Genomic DNA, 24,443 nt, shown 5'->3' with positions numbered 1-24,443 from the left:
AAGGTTGTTCTGAACTTGTTCCATCTGTCAAGCCATCTATCTTGAATATGTGCTCCCTTACCTTGACCTGGCTTCTGCTGTCCATATATAATTTCCTATTGAAAAGTGTTTCTTTTTAGAGTTGTCATAGAACAACAGAACCAACATCCACATCTTTTCCCAAGGCCATAGGTAAAATACTGAAGCGAAGCCAAAATCTACCATAAGAGTTCTTGTAAACTGAAGAAACATTCCTTTGAAAAAGTCTAATGACTGATTTCTTTGCTGAAACCAAAACTAATTTTTTATTATCTATACCCCTTATTTATACCTTAGTCTTAAAGTAACCATACGCCAAACTTACCACTGAAACTAGTGGTGACTTTGACATGTAAAACTACAACACCATAGCAGCTAGCAAGACTCCAGTGCAGCAGAACATATTCTTCCTCTTGTGATCTTACATATTACTGACAGTGCTACCGTGAATTAAAATCTCCTGAGGCTGGATCCAAGCTCTGCTGCAGACCTATTCTACGGCCCACTTCACAACACCTTTAGAGATCCCATGTACAGAGGCAGTGGGACAGAAACTTTTATGTAGTATGCACAGATTATCTGAAGCTATGTTCTGTTGACATTAAGTTAGTAATAAAACTGCTGGTGATTTGCTGGTACAGAAGTGAGACCTTAGGAATTCCTGTTTTCAATGTTATATGCAAATAAGAAATATTTTTATTATATCGCTATAAATTCAGTTGAAAAGCCAGATTAAATGGCATGCTACCACAATTATTAATTAAAAAACCCCAAACAGTAAGTAAATAGCCAAACAGTAAATCGTCTTTCAAAACATATTGACTATATTGATTGGACAGAAATGGGCAGAATGGAAGAAAACCAAATTATGACAGTTTTCACTGCATACCCTGCAAAGGTCCAACTATACTTCCATCTAATTTGGTTTTGCTGTATTTGCTGAAACATGTATAAAGACCTGGGGAGATGATCTGAGTTTAGACTATGTCAATATAGATTTTATACCTATACTCTAGCCATCATACAGTACAATACAATACAATACAATACTACAATATTGTGCCCCAAACTATCACAGATAGGGTCCTCTTCCTTATATTATAGTGCCTTTTTCCCCCTAAAATGAAAAGGCAGAGAAAAGCAGTTGATTTCTTTGAATCAATGAAGCTGTCTCATCTACTTGCCCAGCACCACCATGTGCATTTGTGTCTATGTCCATTTATGTGACGTATTACCGGAAAGGGACTGTCAAAAGGCAACATTTGCAGGAGCAAAGAAGAGAGGTTTTAGGGATATGAAATCACAGCAGACGTTCCAGTTATCCCATTAAGACAAGATGTGACCTTTAAATGAAGAGTGATACTTTGGAGGCTGACATTTGATTTCCCAGTGTGCTCCCAGTGTGTTGTAATTTGCTACAAAACAATGAGTAGCATTCATCTGAGGCCAAAAGTTTCTTTTGGAAGTGCACAATATGATGTGAAAACAGCAATTGCATTTTATGACTTGCCAGGCAGTCTTTTAACGTGCTAGTGAAATTATCAGAAAAGGAATGGGAACAGGTTTATAAATATTGCATGAGAGGAGCTATATAAACAAACAAACAAAGTCTATGGTTACAGACGTATTACCCCTTTTATTAAAGCAGTATTTATTCATATATTAAAAAATCACTTTGAAATATTAAAGAGTTTGGTCTAAGCTAGGAAAGCCGAAACAATAGCTGTTTCCGTGTCTATTTTCAGTGTCCTTTCCCTCATCACTGTACAGTTCGTACACTGCTGTGAGTACAACTCTCCCTCTGGACATGGCTCTTCGTGTTGTGGGAAATTTTTATAAAGACTCTGCCTGGCCTCAGCTCAGGAAAGGAGCTGTTACTTGCAGGGCAAGTTGGTTCCTAGAAATAATGGATGCTCAGTGCTCAAAAGAAAGGTGGGAAAAGACCCAGGGACAAGAGCTTGGTTGCTTTTGGAGGTGAGCAGAGGTGAGTTTTTTGCCTTGCAGAGCTCTTTCCCACTCAATGGACTTTGGTCTTGCGCTTCCAGTGTGTCTTTTGTTGCACTTTCTGGGAAGAAAATGGTATTTCCCGGCAGGGATGCTGCTGTGGCTGGATACGTGCATTGCCAATGCATGTCTCAAGTTTTTCACCTGATTTCAGCGATGTGATTTCATCTGCTTGACCTGTTGGCAGATGACCTCCGTATTTTACCTGCTGCCTCACCAGGGAGCAGCCCGTCCCCAACAAGTCCCGCTGTGCCAGTGCTCTACGAGCGTGGCAGCCCTTTCCCTGGGCTCACAGTCTCCAGGGTCGCACCTTCACAAGCTTATCCTTTGCCACTCAAAAATTTTTCCCCCATTTTTTAATGTTGATTTTTTGATGGAGCGAGCTCTAGAAGAGCCAGGTCGTCTCACCTGTGAAAAATAAGACAGGCTGAGTTTTAACCCTGTGTTCCTGTGATCGTCACCGGGGACTGCAAGGTGATGTTCCTCTGTTTGGAATTTGTGTCCTCAGATCCTCTCCCGAAATTACCCATTTACACTAATTCTCCCCCAGCAAAGGTGGAGCTGATGTTCTGCCCAGTACTTTCTTTACCTGGTAGCTGAGTTGTTAGGAACTGGCGAATGCTCAGTGATGGACAGGGGGGAGTTGGTAGAAGCCTTCCCATTTGGGGTTCAGTGCTGCTTGTGCCCCTCCAGAGCCTCGGGGGGGTCCCCTGACCTTTGGGCAGGAGCTGGGGGAATAAGACTAACAGCCTACAGCCGCTGAGGGAGGGTAAATGGAAAGGGAGCAGGATGGAGATGGTCCGTGCACGCTCCACGCTGGGAGTGCTGCAGGTGGACCCAAGGAGAAATGCGGGTTACTGGGACCATGGCTAAATCTACACTGGGACTGGGAAGGAGCTGGTGACCTTTGGTGTCTGTGACAGCTGTGGGGACCACAGGAAAACAGAAGGGGTTTCACTGAATTCTAGTCAGAGTTTCGGGTTTTGTATCTTTTTTTGGAGGGTGGCTTGTTCCAGGAATATTTGGGGAAGTCAGAAAACTGGCAGATTTCAGAGAAGAAATGTAAAAGTTCATCACTAGTATTTTGCATCTTTGTCTTGCAGGGTGCTAAACAAGCAGTGAAACTGTCAGCTCCAGAAAGGTGGCTTTGTTGTTTGCGGTTGCTGGCTTGGATGGTTTTTTTTCCAGCTTTATCCACCGAGACCTTGAAAACGTAGCAGGTCTACCGATACTGAGTGAACTAGCACGTCACACCTCCTCAGGCCATTAGTATCTCTGGGCTTTTGACAGCCAGGATTGTTCTGTAATTATTTTCTATCTCTACATGGCTGTTAAATGCTGTTACTCAATACAAAATGTTTCTCAGAATGTTTCTGGACTGTTTCATTAGTAATAATAGATTATTTTCCCAAACAAGCAAAGCAGAAGTCAGCTTCAATGTCTCTGAAATTACTACAAAGGTAATTATATTAGTTCCACTAGTGCCAAATAGCATTTATAGTTAGTTTTTGTGTCCAATCCACTTATTAATTTTCTTTTATAATTTACAATTTGACTGTCACCATGGCACCACTTTGCTTTGTACCTAGCAATAATGGTTCTGTAGACAGAAAGCCAGTGAGGGTATGAACAATAACACCTAAAATCTGAAGTCGTCACTAAGAAGAGAATTTTGAATGAAAAAAACCAAGCTCTGGCAGGCCAGACTGCCAGAAGAGTGAGACCAAATGCTGATGGCAGGACTTCCCTTCACAGCATCCTTTTGCTGGCTTCAAAACCACTGTATTTGGGGCATGCAAAAATGACTAGATCATCTACGCCTTAAATGTGCTAAGTAGAAAAAAGTACATGTTGTCCTTTGTAATATTGTTTAGTCTGTAAAAATAAATTTTAGGCAGGAGATTGACAACTCATAGTGAATATCCTCTATTCTGTTTGTACTTTGAGACTAGGGAAGAGGTTTAAGTTACCTTCAAACCCCTACCCTCCCATTTTTCTTTAAACTGAAAAGCAAATTGTTCAATTATCTTCTCAGGACACAGTGTTTAATGATCTGTTATTAACTACTTCCCCTTCTCTTCATTATTATTATTGCCAGTCTTAACTCTTTGGCACCAGTAAATTTTTTGCTTCGGTTTTAGTAATTAAAAGAGAAATGATTACAGACTCAATCTGTTAAAGTATCTTCTCTGTAGAAGTGAGTCACTGTGCATTATTTGCACTACAATGAAAAAGAAAAACAGAAAAAGAAAAACAGAAAAAAGAAAAAGAAATAGAAAAAAGAAAAGGAAAAGGGAAAAAGGAAAAGAGAAAAAGAAAAAAAAGTTTTTAATTTTCAATCTAGACACACTTACATGATGCCAAGGCCATTTCTTGATTATGATTTTACTCATGGGAAAGCAAAACTCTTTAAACTTTCTTTAAATTGTTAAGTAAAAACGATTGCACACCTTATACAATGTCAGTAGAGGATTAGTAAGCTGCCCGTGGGAAAGATGTGATGGAGGATAGTAATTTTTTTTCCAGTAGAGGGCACTGAAGAAATATAACCAGATCGCTGCTTCTTACCATGGCACTCTGAATTGGAAGCACGAAGGGCTGGTATTTCACAGCAATGCCTATTCTCTGAGGCTTTATAATCTGAATGCATATCAAAGAAGTCTGTATGGGTTGTTAATAAACATCTGAACATTTTATCTAGATGCAATGTTACATTCCTCTTTTTTTAAGGTTTCAGCTAAACTCTGTAGGCTTGCAACTTGAGTACCCTTTCTGTAATCTGAGTTCTAAACTACTTCTTCCTTTTCATTTCTTTAGTCCCAGCTTTAATGAATAATTTATCATGGAGGGACACTGCACAGGAAAGCACTAATTTAGATGTGCCTGGTTCACAGGGGACTTTAGCTTGTCTCTGATCGGTAAATGAACCAATTTATATTGCTTTTCTGTAAACATAGTAGCAACCAAATTTTACTTGAAATTTTTAGGGGAAAATGTTGTGTTACCTAAAATAATCTAAATATTAATTTTACTTTGGGACTGATTAAACAAATATGCATTACGGAAAGTTCAGTAGCTTTCTTTAAAACAAAAGAACTGTCAGAGACAAAGGGAGATGGAAAAGTGCTGTGAAAATTATCCAGCCTATCACTTATAACAAGCCTAAATTTTATCTCTTAGGTGTGTAACTGTCTTGCTAACTGCTGCTTTTTGGCAGCTGTATCAAGGATAGTTTTTGACACCAAATTTCAAATTCCTGTCAGGTTTGACTGAAATTTCAGTTTAATCCCCCATCATTAATTTTTTATTTGGTGGCATTTGTGTATTATTTTGTTATTAGACACCACCAGAAACAAGGCTTTTTTTTAATTTTAAATGCTTCTTTCCTGGATTGTTGGTGGTATGTCTCTTACATGGTTAACTTTGAATGCCGCTTTTGGTGAACGCCTTCCTATTTGTGAGAGATGTGTTTTGCAAGTTGGTTTTAGGTTCGACCTTCTTTCCCCATCCCCTACCCCATGGAGGACTGATCCTAACCTTGTACCTGGAGTCTAACGTGCAACCCTTGCTTAGCCCACATGGCTACAAGGCAACAGAATACCAGCTGCTGAGATACACATTTCACTCATTTTATGAACTGAAGATTAAACTGGTTAAGCACAAAGAAGTCCCTCTTACTGAGCTGACACAGAAGGTGATCATTCAAGGTAAGCACAATTTCTCCTCTATCCATTTCCTTTTCCAGGGGATAGGTAACAAACATAATTAATTAGGTATTTCTTTCCTTGCTTTGCAAAAACAGCCGATGCTGCGGGCATAAACAAACAGCTTCTCTTTTGAAAGAGCTTACTAGTTTGGAAACATGATCTATAGTTCATGTGAAGAAGACCAGCAACGTTGCTCACTTTTAATTTAGACCAGTGTTTATATTTTACTGATTAAGTCACAACTTAATCAAAGAGGGGTTTGGGTTTCAAATGAAAATGGATGCAGGGGAAGGTACCGTATTGCATCTTCCTCCTACCTTCCCTCTGCCCATGGAAGTACCCTCAGTTCCCCATGTTCCCCCTCAGGATACTCTTTGCCCCTCAGTGTTTTTCCGCTTCCGTATTTCTTGTTCCCTCCATCTAGCCTGTTGCAGGTACTAGGCTTTCAACGCTGCCACGTCCTAGTGGCCTTCACCATCACGCCTCTAGATCTGTCAGTGAAGGTCCTCCTCACAGTTGATCCAATCCCTCTTGTAACGTCTTCCAGTAAAATTGCTGCAGTTTCCCCTCTCATTTCTCATTCAACCGCCAACACCCCAGCCTACCCTGTAGTCCTCCTCATTCCCCACTCCCAGCCCCTGGCTCTTCCACGTTCTCACCGTAGTGTGACAGATTTCCCTGTTCCTGACCGACCGCTGTTGGCTGCTGGTTGAGAAGAGCTAGCTTTTTGTGATTACTGACTTTCCAGAGAACATACGTATGTTCTTTGACCTGCCAGCCAGCTGGCTGCCAGTAGAGAAGCGATGCACATTTTTAGCAGCCTGCTGGCCACGAAAGCCTGCGTTCTGGCTGGGAATTACTGGTGCTCTGCCTGATACCCTGATAGCTTTTCTTCAGGACTTGCTTGGCAGCAACAGGGGCCGCATTCAGGTGGAAGGGCAAGACCACAAAAATAGAATCTCAGTGCTCACCAGAAACGTGGGAAGATTACACTAATACTCTGGTGATGAGTATATTAATTGTCTTCACTTGCAAATACAAGTCAAATGCCTTAACAACCAATATTTTTATTATTGGATGGAAAACGTTAATCTGATTGATAGATCAAGAGGGTGACAGCAAGTATTATGGTGTTATATTAACAGCCATTTACACTCTTTCCTTCATAGGGCAGGCCAGCTGGTGGTCTTCCCCCATCTGCAGTAACTTTTAGCCGCAGCCTACAATTTTGAGTCTTGCTGTGTAGGAAGCCTTGATTTAAGGGGAGGTAATATGTTGCTGCTCCTGCTTGCTGCTCCTCCTCCTGTGGGCTGCCCTGGTGTGACCCCCTTTGCCTTTGCTCTCTTCTGGCCTGTGAGTTTTGCTGCTTGCCTCTGTCCCCCAGTTCCTCCCAGTAGCCATGTTCATACCATCCATGCTGGGCTCTGTCAGATGGCCTCTCCCATTGCTTTAATATCCATCCTTTACATCATGTGCAAGAAACACTTACAGCAAACATCCCCACCGTCCTCCTGTTTCTCAGGTTATAACCTGTGTGTCCCAGTTTTGGGAGCTATTGCTTTAGATTAGGAGGGCTACAAAAATTAGGGTTGTTCAGACACCATTAATATGCCTAGGGCGTCAATGCGTTATTACACCTGACATTTGCTCCACTTCACAATATGACTCTCTTTCAGGAGGAAAACCAGCTCCTCAATAAAAAAGTGAAGAGGAGAGAAATAAAGACATGCCTGGTCTGAGCTCACTGTGCTCAAAAAACCTGCTGGTACTGAAGCCTGCAAAGCGGAGAAGGGTATGGGAGTCAGCTTATTCAGGGCTAAAATCGGCTCCCTCTGAAGCTTCTGGGAAGGGAGCTGGGACAGCTTGATATTTTTGGTAGGTAAGACCCAACAAGGTGATGTGATCCTTGGTCTAGTTTTCCTTTGTGATCTGCCTTTGCATCAGGATGTTTTGTTACATCTGGCTAGCATGCTCTGGCTGGTGCTCTTTGTTTATGACCTTACTGTTGCGCATTTGCATTAATGCAGTAAAGCAAGCCCCAAACAGTAAAAAAATCACAAGCATTCCCTAAAAACACTTTAAGGGAGGAAACCGGCCCTTCTTTTCCTTCTGTTTTTTCCGAGGCTGCACTGTCGCAGAAGAAAATTGTTTAAGCTGAGAGGTAACTAAAGTTGCAAAAGGACAAGCATTTTGAATTAACTCTGTTGAGCAGCCCCATTTCAATGATACACCAACCTGCATTATTGTTCTTCTCTCTCCAGTCCTAAAAGCTCTCCCTGGCATTTAAATGACAGATCAATCACTTCAGCTCCAGGCTAAGAAATCCTTCCTGCAATATTACAGGGCAGGTAGGTTTTCAACTCGACATTCTTTTCAGCACAATGATTGCAACTTTCAATTATAAATTTAATCTTGCCTTATGAAACTGCGAGAGCCTATTCTGATGTGGAGCTCTACATGCTACAGATTTTCGCTTTCTTATGAAATACCTGAATTCCTAAGCAATGCAGCACTTTATTGATATGCAAAACTGTTCTGGTGAAACATGATTAATTTCATAGCTGGAATAGAATGACTTATCTGCAAAAAATAACATATGCAACACGTCCTCCCTTTATGCTCATGGAATATAATTTTGAGCGTATCCTAATTTCTTTGTCTTGATTTGTTATTCCAAACAGTTCAACCATAGACCTAGTTCTGTTGATCTGCCTGGGATCCATGCCTAGACCTGGGAGGCCTAGGAGCGATGCTGCTGCTGGGGATACGCTGGTGATTTACGCCTGGGCAGGGAACTGAATGGAGCTTTCTCGGCCTCTCATGGGATCCACACGAGCACTTCCAGCAGGAGGACTCACAGTTTCCAATCTACACCCTTGTTTCTTGACTGACTGCAAAGCGTATTGCTTTGGATTGCACTGCTAGGAACGTTTGGGGTTTTTTGAAGTTCTGTTATACTGGTGCTCCCTGGGACTCCTGCAGGTAGCCAGTGTCTAGGACCTGTGGGCAGGTCCCTCTGGCAGGAGGAAAAGCTTCGCCCTCTTTCTTGAGAAAGCGTCTTCACAAAGTCTCGCCTGAAGAGGGAAGAAATAAAATTGAAATAATTTATTTGTTCCCAATTTCAAGCTTCCTTAGAAGCAACACTGTATCAAAATGCTTCTTTTGTTTCAGGGCACATTTCATTTTCTTGTGACTTGGGTGTTTTTTTGGAAAGCTTTTCTGTTGCTGTTTCTGTTCGCAGATGCGCACGTCGCCCTCTAACAGGGCCCAGCTCACGCAGCTCAGTTTCTGAGCAGCTGTGTGCAGGCTTGTTTTGGATTGCTATCTCCTGCTGCAAGTGAATTCGCAGCTCCTACCTAATCCTGCATGAAGGAGAGCTGCCCAGCGCTTCTCTCTCACTCCCCAAGGGAATAAAGCAAATGTTTTTCACAAACTAAAAGAAAATAGTTCAGACCATGACCAAAGAAAATTAATTCGGTCTTTGCCAGCTAATTCATTCAGTATTCGGATGGTGCTATTAATTGCTGCTGTTAGAGAAGATAATTTACATGTTATTTGTGCAATGCTGAGTAAAAGAATAAAAATGAAAAACAAATAAAAACCATAAAAAGAAAATATTCAGAAAATGTAAAGCACCTTAGTCTGCTCATGAAACCTATAATCCAGCCCAATCCAATGCAATCCAAACTATTCACATAGTGAGGCCATGCTCTGCAGAAGGTAGTTCTGCACTCCATGTAGACCAATGTTTGATTAAAGGCAACAGCAGAATGCTTAGGAAACTCAGAAAGCCCCACTTAGAGCATTTTGTCTTATTCATGTCCAATTAAGGAGAAAATTGATATTTTTAGAGGAGGGAATTAAAAAATAATAATAAAAAAAGCAAGGAGTCAAATTAAATTGATTGCTTTCCTTCTGCTTTCATCGGTCAGCTCCTGTAGGATTCAAAAGAGACACTGCAGTATTAAATTAAACACTTATAAGTTTACTTTTGTACATATTTATGATCCTACTTTTGATAATGAAATCTTACAGACTTTTTTGAATAATACACAAAATAGCTGCTATAGCCTCAAAGTAGCAGTGTTTTACAGACTAAAGCTGAAAAGAATTCCACAGACTGACTGAGGAGCAATACAGCTGAATTCCCTTTTCTGCAGACAGACCAGTATTTGTTTGTGCAAGCCTCATGTCAGCTACTCCGGCATCATGGCAGAGTGTTTTGTCTTAGATTTGAGAAAGGCTGTTCAAGAAGACGTATAATCCCACCTATCCCGGGTGTGTGCGCATGTATCTCCCACCAAGGGATCCTTCTACAGTCAATGGCCAATAAGAAAAAATTTGCCGTGTACAACAGAGAGGCTTAAACTGTAAATGAAGAAATTGCAGATTTTGGAAGAAAAGCAACTAAATACTGAACTCCCATTTCAGCATTAGGTTTCATGTCTGACGTGATCTTTCAAGGCAGTTTCCAAGGTTGTCTTAAGCAGATATTCAAGAAAAACAGGGAGGAGAGGATGGAACTGTGGTTTGGATTTCAGTCCACAGGTCCTGACGTGATACACTTTCCCTATAAGCTTTGCAAGCCACTTACTTTCTTTGTGTCTCAATTACCATTTGAATAACTCCCTGTCTCGTCTAGTGTGATGATAAAGACTTAATAGATAGAAAGACACTGTAAGCGTCTGGTCCATGATAAATATTATGTAGATGAAATTACATAATAAATCTCTTCCAGCTAACAGCTGGTCTACTCTGAAAATCAAGCCTTTTTCTGAGGATGGACAGCAAACTGCTGTGAAGGTAGAGCTCTTCCAACTTTTTTTTTTTTTTTTTTGGTGTGTGTGAGAAAAAGGCATTGCCTTCCTATCCATTTACTGATGAAGACAGGGAGGAATTTCTATGGGATCTGTCTTTTCTGTCTTCAATTACTGCCACTGGAGGTCTTGGGCTGGGAATTTAAAACTTGAATCTGAATTCTTACAATTGCTTTGTCTCAGGTTTTTGCCTGTATTGCTTGTTTTGTTGGTTTTTGTCACTGAAGGTTTTTAGCAATGAACACATCAGTTCCTTAGCTCTAGGAGAGAGCTTAAACTAGTCCACATAGAATGGGACATCAGTAATACCAAACTGTAATCTATACTAATTAAAGATTACTACAGGTAATGCATTCATGAAGCGGCACAGGCTTAATTCAAGGAGCAGCTGGGCTGAGTGCTGTGTCCACACGGGTGGTCCCAGCAGTGGGAAATGAGATGGAGTCCCCAGAAAGTACACATGTGCATCCATGTGAGAAGAAAAAGGTCAGGAAGGGCTTACGGGGGCATTTCCTTTTTTTAAGTCAGAAGCCTTTGCCCTGAGCATTTAAATTTTAGAGGCTGATAATGCTGGGAGGAAACAGGCATATGGTACAGCTTCCCCAAGAGACCTCTCCCTTGCTCCTCATGCAAGCTGAGTATTGCCCTACTTAGAAAAAAAGTCTGTTGTGTTGTAAAAGGCACATTACAGTTGATGCTTCCTGCAACTTCACCGGCAGCTCGATGCTGGTTAAGGACCACCTGAAAATTATTTTGGCAAACGTCCCAAACAATTTTGAGTTGGTTGGGCCCACAATTTGCTGTGGCCATATGAGGGACTAGGAGTCAAGGGACAAGGACGGGACACCCAGGTCTCTCAGGGGTCACAGTTATTTTTGGAGTTAAGAGTGCTGCACGTGTGACAGAAAACTGGTGGGATTGAGATGAGCAGCATTGTGTGAGGGCCATTTCAGGACTAGCTGCATCTGCAGAAGAAGCGTTTGGGAAGGGAAGACAGCAGGATGGCCATTCGTCATTTGTGTCCCAAGGTGTTCGTCAGGCTGTCAGCAAGTTGCCCTTCATATCTTCTGTAAATCTGCCCTTGCTTTTCACTGACCTTGTCTTTTAAAACCAAGTTCCTTATAGTTGGCCTGAATCTAACCATAGGGTGTTGAAAGTATACCACACAAATCTCTATGAATACCTTCAAGTAGCTCTTCTAGACTTAAAAAACTTCACTCTTCAGTCTGATATCTCAAAATATTTAAAGTCCAACATTCTACCCATGAAATAAAAATTCTGCTTGTGGGATCAGCTTGGATGAGAAGTAAAGTTCTGAAGTTTTTTTTATGTTATGGAAATTTACAGCAAGCCTCAGGAACATGGATCAGGCCTAGAAGGAGGTGAAGCATTTAGGTGATAATATTGGTTCCTACGGAGTTCTGCAGCTCAGTCCAGCAGGGATGGAAAGTTATCAGTAGATGCCTCAGGAAAGGCCAATGTGTTTGTCGCCCTTTTTTCTCCAGGCTTCACTAAAAAGGCCAGCTGAGATCAGGCAGCTAACACAATTATCACTAAAAGCATAGGGTAAAGTTTCAGGTTAGGAAAAGACAGAAAGCGTATGGATAAATTTGAAGTTTGCTGTTCAGCTGGGCCTGATGATCTGCACACTGTAGCTTTCTGAGGCTGGATAAGATGCATCTGACCAACCCCAAATATCAGTTACAATCAAACTGGCATTGCTCATGCCCATATGTGCATGTACACTTACACACGTGCGTGTTTGGGGCTGATGAAGGACCCGAATAAGCAATGCAGATGAAAGAAAAGTGCTGAAAACTAGGAAATAGTGACAGATTGAATATGGGGGTGGTGGTAGTTAAAAACCATTAAGGAAGAAAAAAAAATTCTGGGTATTTAAAATCAAAACATCAAATATTGATATTGACTTGATGGCTCTTTACAGAAATAGCTCATTTATGGCAATTTTATTTTTGATCATTATTTCTGTCTTCTGAGGGCAGTAATTTGGTGCTACTACCTTTATCAGATTGTCACTAGAGAAAGCAGTTTTTAAAAAATTATAAACTAATGAGATGATAGTTTATTGAAGAGGTTTCCACTGGAAAGCCAACATTTGCCAACTTCTTCTGTTCCACATATTTCAGATGCCGCAGGGTACCAACTGTCAGTAAGTACTGACTTATAAAAATAATGACCACTGTAAAATGATTTTCTGCTTCACTGGACTCTATAAGGCCAGTAATGTGTTGCTAATGAAGCACCCAGAGTGCATAGCATCACCTTTGCTGGGACTCTGAGAAACAACCAGCCATATGTACAGCAAATGTCTTTGGCAACACTGTGTGGCCTTAACTGGAATTTCTGTGCTGTTGTAATTTTGTAACTCAATCCTAATGTTATTTAAACATCATTTTTCTGTGCTTAATTTATTTATTGTCTCTAGTGATAGACACAGAGACTGGTAAGCTAGATTATATTAACATTTCAGAGTAATAATAGAAGAAAGCAATTATCTTTGGGCATAAAAATCGTTTTAATTAGACCATCAGTAAAGTGGGAATGGACAATGATGAATCATCATACTGTGGTTTAATCAGCCAGAGAGCTGCTCTGCAAGAGGAGCTCAAAAAAGTGTTTTGGGTGATTGAGTAAAATGTGGACAACAAGGAAAAATAGTCAACTTCCTTTAGCCTCCTTGCATGATCAATAAAATAAATACATTAGCCTATTGTTCCTTTGAAGTCATAGGAAGACTTGGAGCTTGCTAAAAGTGAAGCGAAATATTTTTTTCTCTGTCTTAGAATCCTGTCAAACCAAGAGTAACTTAATACCTGTGGGCCATTCCTCCGAGCCTTCACTGGCGTCTCCTTCTTCCTCAAGCCACCATACATCAGCCTTTTTTCTGTCACATGAGAAAATCTGAATGGAAGTCCCCCTCTATGGCAGTCTCATCTGACACTGCTTCCAGGTAAACCTCTGCATAATGCTAGATCTTGGCAGTGGCCTTCTTGGTATTTGCTCTTTTCCGGACCTGAAGATGAGAAAAGAGATTTATGTCTGAGACACACTTGCCTCACGTGAGTGAGCAGAGCTTTTTACCCCTGCGAACTACAGCCATGGCCCTGCTTTATCCCTGTGCCAATTTTCAGGTCAAATATAACAAAGTTATCCCCTAATGTACTGAAAGATGAAACCAGATGGTATTGCAAACTCAGTGTAATTTAGGTGCTGCGTTACACAGTATCTATCATATGATAAACAAGACCCCATTTGCATATTGAGAGTCTTGATAGCTCTGCGCAGAGCCAAAACAGACTGGATAATTCATCATGATTTTATACCGGCATAGAGAGCGGTGCGGGCTAACGCAGCTCCAGTGGGTACGAGCTGCTCAGTCCGACAGAGGCAAACCCAGAGCTCAGCGGCAGCTCTGGGATGCTGGCTCTTCGAGGCTGTCTGCCAGGGTGCAGCGGGGCTTGGGGGTCCCCAGGGGCAGGGCAGGGCGATTCCCCATTTTTAGATGCGCTGACTCCTACTAGGATGCCTCCCCTTCCCCGCGTGAGTCGCCCGGGCACCTTGCCGTAACACGTGATAAAGCTAGGTACTGAAAAATGGGGTCCAGGGAAGTGACTGTGCTGAGTTGAGAGTCTCCTCAGTTAGTCAGTAAGCAGCCCTGAGCGGAGTGGTTGGGGAATATTTGCATCTCCCTGGGGTTTGCAACCTGAAACTCACGCCAAAGCGGGTAACCTGAATGACACCTTTCTGAAAACTGATGCTTCTTGCTCCAGTTTCCTTTCCAGAGCAAATCTAGACATCTGGCCTGAAAGCCAGTCCTAGGATATTCTGGATGGCGGTGATAGCCACCAGAGTGGTAAGTATTTTTGGACTGGTATTCTCCATCTCGCCGGGTGACATAATTTCATTTTCCGTTCAATTTCCAATGGGCTAAAGAGAGTGAGCGAGGAAGCCTGACACGATCTGCAGTGTGATCGCCAGGGCAGCTGGAGCGGAGATGTCGGCGCCGTTGGAGGGGAATGGTTCCTCCCCTGTGGCATGACATGCAGGGTGAAAGCGTTAGGAGTCCACAGGGGATGCAAATGACCACCAAGAGATGTCCACTGCTCTCTGTGCTTGATGGCACGAGTAGTCTTTTGGATGGATTACAGCAATCCCCTGAAATAATAGTAGCTAAATCCCAGTTGAAAACCACGTATTTTTGGCTTTCCATACCTGGTGTTTGAAGACCCATGTTGAGTACACGGGTACCCTCTCTGGAGCTTATCCTCAGGTACCGACGTCCTGTAGAGATCAAGACTCTCCTGCTGGCACCACAGTGGCAGCTTTCCCCTCTCCTTATGTTTTGCAAATTAAATCCCCAGGAGAAAGTCTCAGAGGCGAAGGGCAGGGCGGCAGCTGACAGAGCAGGCGTCTGAAGGCATATGGGGAGTTCCACCGAGGGCAGCTCTGAGAGACAAAAATTGTCTCCCAAAGCAGAGGAGATGTGAAGCGTGGAAAAAAGAGTGTAACTATGCAGCTGGGAAAGAGAGTGATTGGCATATTAGTCATGAACGCCTAGAGGAGGTACTGGAGTTTGGAGGGAAACCAAACTCCCTTTTCAGTGGCATAAAGTGGTATAGATATAATCAACATTATTAGGGACACCGAAAGAGGTTAACTGATGGCTGACTTTGAGACAAAGTATACAGAGATCCTCTCCTTCATTCAACGTTACGGCTATTCTGACCAAAGACAGCTCTTCTCCTGTGACTCCAGGGAGGGCAGTTAGTAGTCCCCAAAGTCTAACTCACCTGGGAACAGCAAGATCACGCCGGCCAAGTCTCTGACTGAGCTAAGTAGCACAAATGAATTTTAGCTGTGTTTCTCAATGAGTTTGTGAGAAATCTACAAATCGGGAGTTTACATCCAGTGGCTGTTGACCGATGTGGTGGCCATGGGGGTCTGGGCTAACCCCATTACCACCCCAGCCTGGTCCTGATGGACTCATGGGGTGGTGGGGATGGACCTTGCCGGCAAAGCCCTGCCAGTCCAGCCATCACCACCGTCCCCTGCGGGGCAGCTGGGCTGTATTGCCTATCTGCAGTGACTGTTGGGGTCTGATGGCTGTCGAAGAGCTCCTCAGGGACGTAACAGTAGCTGTGGCAAGGTCTCTGGAGGTAGTGGGAGACTCAGTTAAGGTGTGTGAAACAGACACCAACCATTCCGAGGTCAGAACTTCTAGGGAGGACTGATGACTAATGAGTCATTGGATTCTGTTTTCTGTTTGTTAATCATCTGATTTCTTTTAATTTGTTCCTTATGCATTGAATAATTTCTACAAGTTCTTAGTCTATAGCTTGCCTGAGCATTTGCTGCTTCAGCAAACGCTCCTACATAAACCTGCTGGCTAGACAGACACAGAAAATGAAGGCAAAACAAGAGTGAAAATACCAGCAGAAGAGAAAAATTATTTTCTCAGATGTCTTTATGTTTGTTTCTCTCTCCCAGGCCAATACGTGAGGAACCAAGACAGGGTCTGGGACAGGTGGGAGAGCAGCACCAAGCTGCTGGAGGGCTGCTGGGTGGACTTTGCTGCTGCAGCCCAGCACAGGCTGCGATCTCCTGGAACAGCAAAAAAGCTGCTTTGTGTGTGGAGTTGGCCAACTGGCTGCCAAATACTGGCCCCTCACTTACTTCTGGTCTCACATTATTCTGGATTCATCTCCAGCACGGTCATGTTTGAGTGACCTGCTTGTTCTGTCACACAGGCAGGACCTGAAATTCCTCACTCCCATCCAACGGCGTGACTGTCTCTCATCCCGAGCAGCTCAGGCTGGGCATGCCCACCTCCCCCTCCTCTGCAGGACTCAGCACAGAGGCTGCACAAATTTGGCTATATCACCAATCGCTTTTTTTTTTCCCCCTCTCTGCCTTCACTTGCTCTGTTATTGAGCTCCACTGACCAGGCACTAAGCAAACACTGAGTACTCAGCACCAGCCTTTGGCTTCTGCACTTACAGCACATACCTGCCTGTGGGACCAAGCCCTAATTGAAAGGTTAATCAGGCATGACTTCTTGGTGATTGCTTTTAATGACCTCATCCTAAACCTCTCCAGAAGACAAAGTCAGCTGAGGTCATTAAGCATCAAGGATGGTGCTCGGTGTGTCATGGATTTGGATCTTATGTGATTAGGCTTTATGAGAGTTAATGTTTAAACCAAGTGACAAAACTGGCTTGGAAGTTAAACAGTGATTAACTCTCTGCTCCCATACCTGAGGATGCTAAAGAACTCAGTCAAGAGGTATTTTAAAATGAATGTAACTTTAGTTTCTGCACACAGTGGGATTTGAGAAGCAGGGAAAGCATTTTGGAGAGGATATTTACCATATTTTCACAGTTACACCTAGCAGGATAGCTGGGAGAAAAAATACTCTCTTATTCATCCATTCAAGTTATAAATGAGTGTGGGTAGTACACAGGTAACTGACTGCAGCATCCTCTCTTCTCCCTTAGCCCCCTCAGAACAGCTCTCTACTGTATTGTCCTTCTACTCTCTCATTTGCGTATGTCTCTTATTCCAATCTTTATTATTCCTTAGCTTACTCCCTTCTACCCCTGATTTTGTGTGCATATCTATGCTGTGAGCCGTATGTATAAGTACCAATTAACAGTACTCAGATGATGTAAGTTGTGTGCAAGGCAAAGCGGTAGAGAAAGTGGACGGTGCTGGGTACTTAATGCACGGGAGCAGACTGGTGTACGTAGACTGGCGGTCAATATTACTTCTCACAGCTGACTATAAACTACCAGTATTTACTGCAGCTACAGGGTTTTGAAAACATAAATAGAGAGTGATGAACCTTAATGAGATCTCTGCCCGACAGGGGACTGTTAATAGAAATGCAAAATTCTGTGTGGCTCTGTAGCTTAGGCAACCCTACTGCAGTTAACAAAACTGAAATGTTTGAAGCACTGACTGAGGACTGTGGCACATTGACTTTAATGGCAGAAGTTAGTCAGCGCTGTACCTGCTGCTTGTGCTTCTCAGACCATTTAGGTGTAGATAGTTTTGGACAGAACAGAATGGTGTTATTTATTGTGTCACATCTACTTGCTTCTAAGAACAATTTAGCTGGACACATGCAATGATGTATGCAGACTCCAAAGCCAAAATAATATTAACCGGTGCTCTGCCCAGTCAATCTCATATAATGAATCTCATAAAGCTGCTTTTTTTCCCAGCCCCTAACTACTGCTCAGCAAGGAGAATGGCCTTCCCAGCAACATATCTGTATGGATCGTAGCAGAGATGGAAACAGATTTCTATTATAGTCACAGAAAAAATGTTAAAAGTGAAATTCTCTTATAGGCAGATGATGTTCTTTTTGCCAAAAGAACCCATGCTTCATTTTCTGCTTCATTTAATGCGTGTTATAAAACAATTCCACACAACTTGATGAGCTAACTTTACAAACCAACAAAAAATCTGTGACTGTATTTTATGCTAGGCTTTGAGGATTAATTTTCCTGAAGCATGCAGATACCTGTCTCCAACAACATACGTTTTCCATAATGTCTAGTGGTGAAAGTATGCATTTGAGAAGTGGGAGCCAGGGATTTTCTTCTTCTTTAGCCAAGGCTTTTTGACCACTTCCCACACCTTCTGTGGGATCAGACTCTTTTGAAGAGAATCTTGACTTTCTCACTCCCAAATTGACAGCTATGTAAGGTTGCAAAAAGGAGGGAGCAGAAAGAGAGATAAATAAAAGGGGAAAAAGGAGACTTGCATTCTCCTGCAGCATAGGAACTAAATGGGCTTTTTTCCTCCTTTCTGTATTTTTCCTGACCAGTGAAAACTCTTATAGGTTCTACCCATTGTCCCCCTATTCCCTGCTGTCTTAAGAAGAAAGTGGCTCTGATTGGCAATTCTTTCCCCATGATTTGCCATGGGATAAATCTGACAGTTTTTAAGCAATCAGAATACACCTGGATTTCTTTTCACTGTAGTTGTCTCATCATCTTATCATGATTCTTCAGCTTTTTCTGTTCCATTTTTTTCTATAGTGGTGAAGTGTGTGGAAAAGTCAGATTTATTGCTCATTATATGGAATCCCCCTGTTTCTGTTGGATAGTTAGTGGGGAGAAGTGCTGGTGAAACAGATTTGGGGAGCATATGGGGCTGTTTGCAATCCTGGACATAATTAGCTGCTATATAACTGACCTGGCTAATCAGAATTAGCGGCCAGTGCTGTCTTGGAAGGTAAAATCCCCAGAAGCATTATATTACGGAGGCCTTCAAAGTCTCCTACTTTAAGCAGCAATGGGTCTGACTGGCAGTTGTCCCTCCTTATAAACACACTATCCGGAGGGTGTCATTATTTCTCCAAGGGGGAGGGAAAGGCTGCCATCCACAGCTGATGGGAAATGCCCAAGTTAAGGTAGGTACTGGGAGAAGAGCTGTGGGCACCCAGCTGGTGTCTACTCTTTATTTACTGACTGATGAAATACGAGGTATTACTTCTATTACCGCCACACCTGGGAGGTCCAACCTAGCATCCCTAACTGAGAGCATGTACAGTGGTTGCTCTGAGGTGGAGGAAAAATAAGGGGAGTGGGAGTGCTCACCATGTCAGCGAGGCAGGCTCTGCTCCCTTATGGCAGCAGCCCAAATGTTGCTCGAGATGCCTGTGGTATTGTGGCAGAGGAGAACTTGCTGGAGGGGAGCTGTGTGGTGGTACGGCATGGCTGACTTGGGCACCTCTGCCGTGTGGAACAAGCTCTGGGATTCCGCATCCCGTTCCCAATTCCTCCTATCCCAGTGCCAGCACGCTGCCAGCCTGTGGGCTGCGGGGCAGCGGCACTGCCTTCCCACCCGCTGCGGCAGTCCCAGCTTCGGGGAAAAAAAAAAATCAGTTTGCGGTTGCTGATGGGAGGCTGCTGCTGTCTATGTTCTTTCTTTGCCTTTCACTCCTGCTCTCCCCTCCTACCCCAACTACAATTTTCCATCATTTGCTTTCCATGCACATGAGAACCATTTTCTTTTTACTCAGTCAGAGCAGAGCAGAGATAACAATTTAGCTCTACCTTAGCTATGTGCTCCTCAAGTGTACATGTCCTGAAATGTCTCCTCTAGGGTATCATGATTTTAAATGATGGCCAAACAATGGCACTTTTCAATTTAGACTATAGCCATCATGCATAGAACATCTGTGCTCTCCCATTAAAAAGCTGTTTCTCATAGCTGCACTTCATTATGCCAATCTGTGGGTTTTTTTCCACAGCCTAAGCATTTTAAAGGGGCATTTGCAACTTTAGCAACTGGCTTGTACTAGAAGCAGAGGAGCAAGGCCAGCTTTCTAGGTATGCCGATACTCTGATACACAGACTGAGTTTCCCAGGCTGGCACAGTCTGGAGCTCTTTGTCAGAAGGACATCAATTCACGTGTCAGTGGGTCACATCTTTGCATTTATAATGATATCCTGATTTTTCTGTTTGTCTTAGAAAATTTCAGTATCCTCATCAATCCTAACTCTGCTCTCCGCTCAGGTCTGTGTTGTCAGTTCGTAGGTACTTTTTTGAGAGAGGTATACCTGGTCTTTGACCCACTTCTTAGATAAAGCTAATCTCCTCTAACATTATTTACAGCTTGCCCTCTCATGGGTTATCTCATCCTTAGGCTTATGTTGGAGCCTTTTCAATAGCTGTTCCTGAAAGAAGAACACTGTATGGGTGAAAATGTCGAAGCAGCAGAGGGTGGGATGTTCCCAGGTCAAATTTTGATGGTTCTTTTTTCACACTTGAATCCACATCTCTTTTTGGCTTTATTAAAATAATAATAATCCCAAACGAATACAGATTTGATGGCTCACAGTGTTCTCACAGCAGTTTGTCTTCACCCAGGCTTGTAAAACTGGAGGAAGTGGAAAGCTCTGAGGAGGCAAGGGAAAGAGGGAGTTTGTTTCGGCTTTAGCAGGTCTGATTGTTTGATTTTTCTCTTAGAGGTCTGCTAAAGGAAAAAATTGCTGTGTCTACCAAACCTCTGTGTAGAATGAAATCCCCATGCATAAAATACCTGCTACCAAAAGGTACCATTACTCTGCACCTAGACCTTTTAAGTAGTGTGTGTGTATTTAAAGGTCTCTACAGTTCTTGGGTTTATGTACATTGGTGAATCTGGGTAAATTACCTTGACAAGGAACCCCACTGCTCAGAGCGCCTTTTTTTCCCTGTGGTTTTAACTGCAACATGCTGGACAGCAACATTGCAAAGCTCTGTTAAACAGATTGTGGTTAGCAGGAAGAAATGGTGAAAGGAATACTTTCCCAGAAAGCCCAAAGATAAAATTCAGTAAGAATTTCAAGTATTACAGGAACAAAACTTTTTTTTTTTTTTTTTAAAGGACTTAATTCAGTGCATTAGACTGAAAAATATTGAATAATGCAGTGAAGCTCTGCATGGATAACTGAAGAAGGATTGAAGTGATTAGCATAACACATTTTTCTCATTCAAAGAGCCTGTGTTTCTGATGGGGATTTACCAATTGGAGGAGCCAACACAGCCCGCAGTGCTCTGCGGTTACTTGTTTGTGCAGGTGACAGGCACCCCGACTGCCACCTCCTCTGCCCCATCTTATTTCTCCCTGCATAACACCAGATTGCTTCTGCCTGGTGAAGCATGAGTGTGCTTATGAGTGCTCATCTGCCAGAAGGGAGGAGGCTATCGTGAACCCAACAAGCACCAAATGTGGCAGAAGTCGGGGTGGACCGACTAACCCTTCCCTCCCTGCCATGTGATACGGTGTGGTCTGGAATCTGGGTTTTACATGAACGATAAAGGTCTTTGGGAAAGTTCCCTGAAAAGGGAGTAAGTTGCTCTTAGCTGTTCTTTTAATGTGGCATTTTAGAAGATGATTTCAAACCTATTAAAATTTCTATCTCTAATAAGCTTAGTGTAAAATACTGGAGCTTATTAATCTTCTCAGCCTCTGTGCTGAATAAAATAGGAAAGAAATGCATCTTATAGATGGGATCTAGCATTTTTTACTCTGAAGGAATGTTAACCTTTTAGGAACTGTTATGTCTTTGAACACACCAAATCAAGAAAAAAGAACCAACAACAATATAATTGCTTCTTTTAAAGGGTATTTTCCTTTCCAAATGAATTAGTATTTTCTACGAAAAACAAAGGAGCAGTTAAAGGAATAGACTATTAACACCTCATCATTGAATATGTACGAATATTGACACAGAACTTGCTATAGCTCTTTTTATTTAGCCTTTTCCTGACAATTAACCGTATGTTCTGTAGGAGTTTTATCAGTTGATTGCGTGTTGCAGAAGTGTGCCCAGATGCAGGATGTACAGGAGCTCTTGGGTAAACTTAGCTAGTGGTAGAATTTAGTCTTTAAGATCTCTGTGCATTTTGTAGTAATTAATCATGATTTTTAATCTCTGTGGGCATTTCACAGTAATTAATCATGGTGAGACAAACATCTCATTGACAGCAAGCAGCCTCTCGGCTTCTAGGAAGCCAGTTATCCACAGTCAGTATACGATCTGTCTTATGCATAGGTGGCATAAAATGGATCTGAAATAGGCTTGGGCAGCAGGGAGCAGTAGTGTGACATACAGCAAAAAAGAACGTACTGCAGTATTTGGAGACTAAAATAAATAAATGAGAGTGACCTTACGTACAGCTGGAAATATTCGGTACCTAAAGTGTGTCTGAAGTGACAAGCTGGAGTGCTAATTCCTTGGATGACTCTGAAGACACTCCAAATTTTGTAGCTGAGACTGCTGCAGCTGAACTCCTGGGGTACGCTAGCTCAAGTCTTTGCCTTTGCCTACCGTATAATATCTCTAATAATAAGAAGAGGCTGAACAGAATGAAGAGGAGCACATTCATTTATTTAGATTAGCCAGCTAAGTGACAAGTATGTCTTGATGCCAAAATGAAGCTATGCAAACCATCCTCCTGAGAGGAGGCATATGCAGGGGAGGTGGCCGGAGCATTGGGCCACGAGGAAGAGGATGGGTGATAGAAGAGACTGTGGCATGCGGTGAGGTGTGCCACCTTAGAAGTCCTGTTTGATTGCAGTGCTCTAGTTAGTGGCCCTCTTTTCAGCGCTTCCTCGGTCCTGGCACCAGTCCCACCAGCCACCAAACGAGAGCACGGACCCAAAGTAAGGCTGTGGTGACATGCGCTAGACCCATGTGAGACCTGGCGCTGGACAGGGAGCACCTTGAGGGGAAAGAGATCTGTGATTATCGGTCTCAGTGTGAATTAACGGCTCTGCAGTCTACACACTGCTTTCTGCTACAGACAGGAGACGAGAGATAGGCAGCGCTCGAGGAAGCCTTATTTGTATAGGACCTCCCCCCCTCCTTGAGTACTGGCACCTGGGAGATATCTGGGCTTCTTTTTATTTTATTTTCTTTTTAAGAAGAGGGATATTATTACCTGCAGGTGAGTGTACAAAATGTTTTTCTCCTGTTACTTCTTAGGACAATCACAAAATTCTCAGTTATTTCAAGAGAAGCAAGACCAAGCACTGAAAAGGATGACATTTCTTCTTCCCTTCCTCCCTCTCTTCTCTCCTTTCCTCCCTCCCTTCCTTCATCCCACCCCCTTTCCCCGTTCCTCCATATCCCTGTTGCCCTGTGTGAACTTCCATCATTTCCAAAACATCCTCAACAGCTTTCTGGCTGCTGCATTGTTTGTCTCCATCCTTATGATCTCCAAATCACGAAGTCTTCCTGAAGGCCAAATACTTGTACAACAATGCACAGTGCCCAGTCTGCCAGCCAAAATGCCCTATATACATTAACAATACTGTCATTGCCCTTTATAATTTCTTACAATGTTCAGATTTTTAAATGGAGCCCCGTACTTGGGCACCTAGAGATCAGATGCCCGGGGGGAGCGAGAAAAGCAGCTCAGCAGGAAATCAGTGGCACGTTTCAGTGCTTAACCTGATACGATAATCTGCAAAATTCTCAAGGTTTTCAGAGACAGCACTGAGAGCATGATCAAGTACAGAATCTCTCTTCTTATCTTAAAAGCCAGGAGATATACATATATATTTCAACAAACACTAGGAAGAGTATGGAAAGAAATGGGTAAGCAGTCTAAAGGGAGGAAAGTCATTCAGTATTGAGGGAAGAGTGCTACCTGCTGGGACTGGATGTGGGTTGGCTGGAGCAAAATCGGCTTCAAATAATCTGAAAGTGAACTGAAGCAGAAAGACCAAGGGAAAGTTACTGTACTGCTGCTGTGTCTAGAGAAACTACGCTGAAAATAAACTCTCAAACCCCGCAAAGTCTCCTACGAGCACAGTAGCTCGGCTGGATGGACTCGTCTACCGGCTGTTGTGCAGCACCAACCCCCCCATGCCTGGGACAGACGGTCAGCGGTCTGAGCCCTTCCAGTGACTGGAAAGCAGATTGGCTTGAGGTATGAAGCAGAGTAAATCTTTGCCCTTTTTGAGCTCATCTCATGCCTGGACTCCAGGATTGTCTTTATTTGTCTGGATGTACTACAGTTGTCATCTCTGAAAAATGGTTACCTTTCTGGTTTTGGATGTCTCCGCTGCTTCCTCCTAGGTAAGGAGGCTTTTTTTGCAGTGAAGTTCATTATTGCAAATGCGTTAAAATTACCACACATATTTCTAAGGCAGCTATTATGAATCTGTATATTATTACTTGGAATGTGAATGACACAATAAGAGTTTTAAAATGGTAATGCACTGGCAGAGGATACAATAAATTAAGACTCTTGGCTGCTGCAGTTTACAAGTTACCTTCACCAAGTTGACTTTACCGATATGTGTCAAAACCTACAAGTCAGTCTGGAGATAAGTTTGCAGGCATGGGGGAAGAGACAGGATCAGTGTGGA

The 24,443-nt window shown here is 42.8% G+C and overlaps 1 long non-coding RNA gene across 1 annotated transcript in view; it reads left to right on the top strand.

The window, feature by feature from the left end:
• The first annotated feature begins 18,934 nt into the window (after positions 1 to 18,934).
• The window catches only part of LOC138689604 (uncharacterized), an 81,817-nt gene continuing 76,308 nt past the window's right edge, over positions 18,935 to 24,443 (top strand). The window contains exon 1 of the long non-coding RNA XR_011328524.1: positions 18,935 to 18,986. This is a non-coding gene — a long non-coding RNA (uncharacterized lncRNA). The remainder of the gene's footprint in view (positions 18,987 to 24,443) is intronic.

This window comes from Haliaeetus albicilla, chromosome 17 (genome assembly GCF_947461875.1).
Source record: "Haliaeetus albicilla chromosome 17, bHalAlb1.1, whole genome shotgun sequence".
Lineage (NCBI taxonomy): Eukaryota > Metazoa > Chordata > Aves > Accipitriformes > Accipitridae > Haliaeetus > Haliaeetus albicilla.
This window is presented reverse-complemented; position numbering and strand designations above follow the sequence as displayed.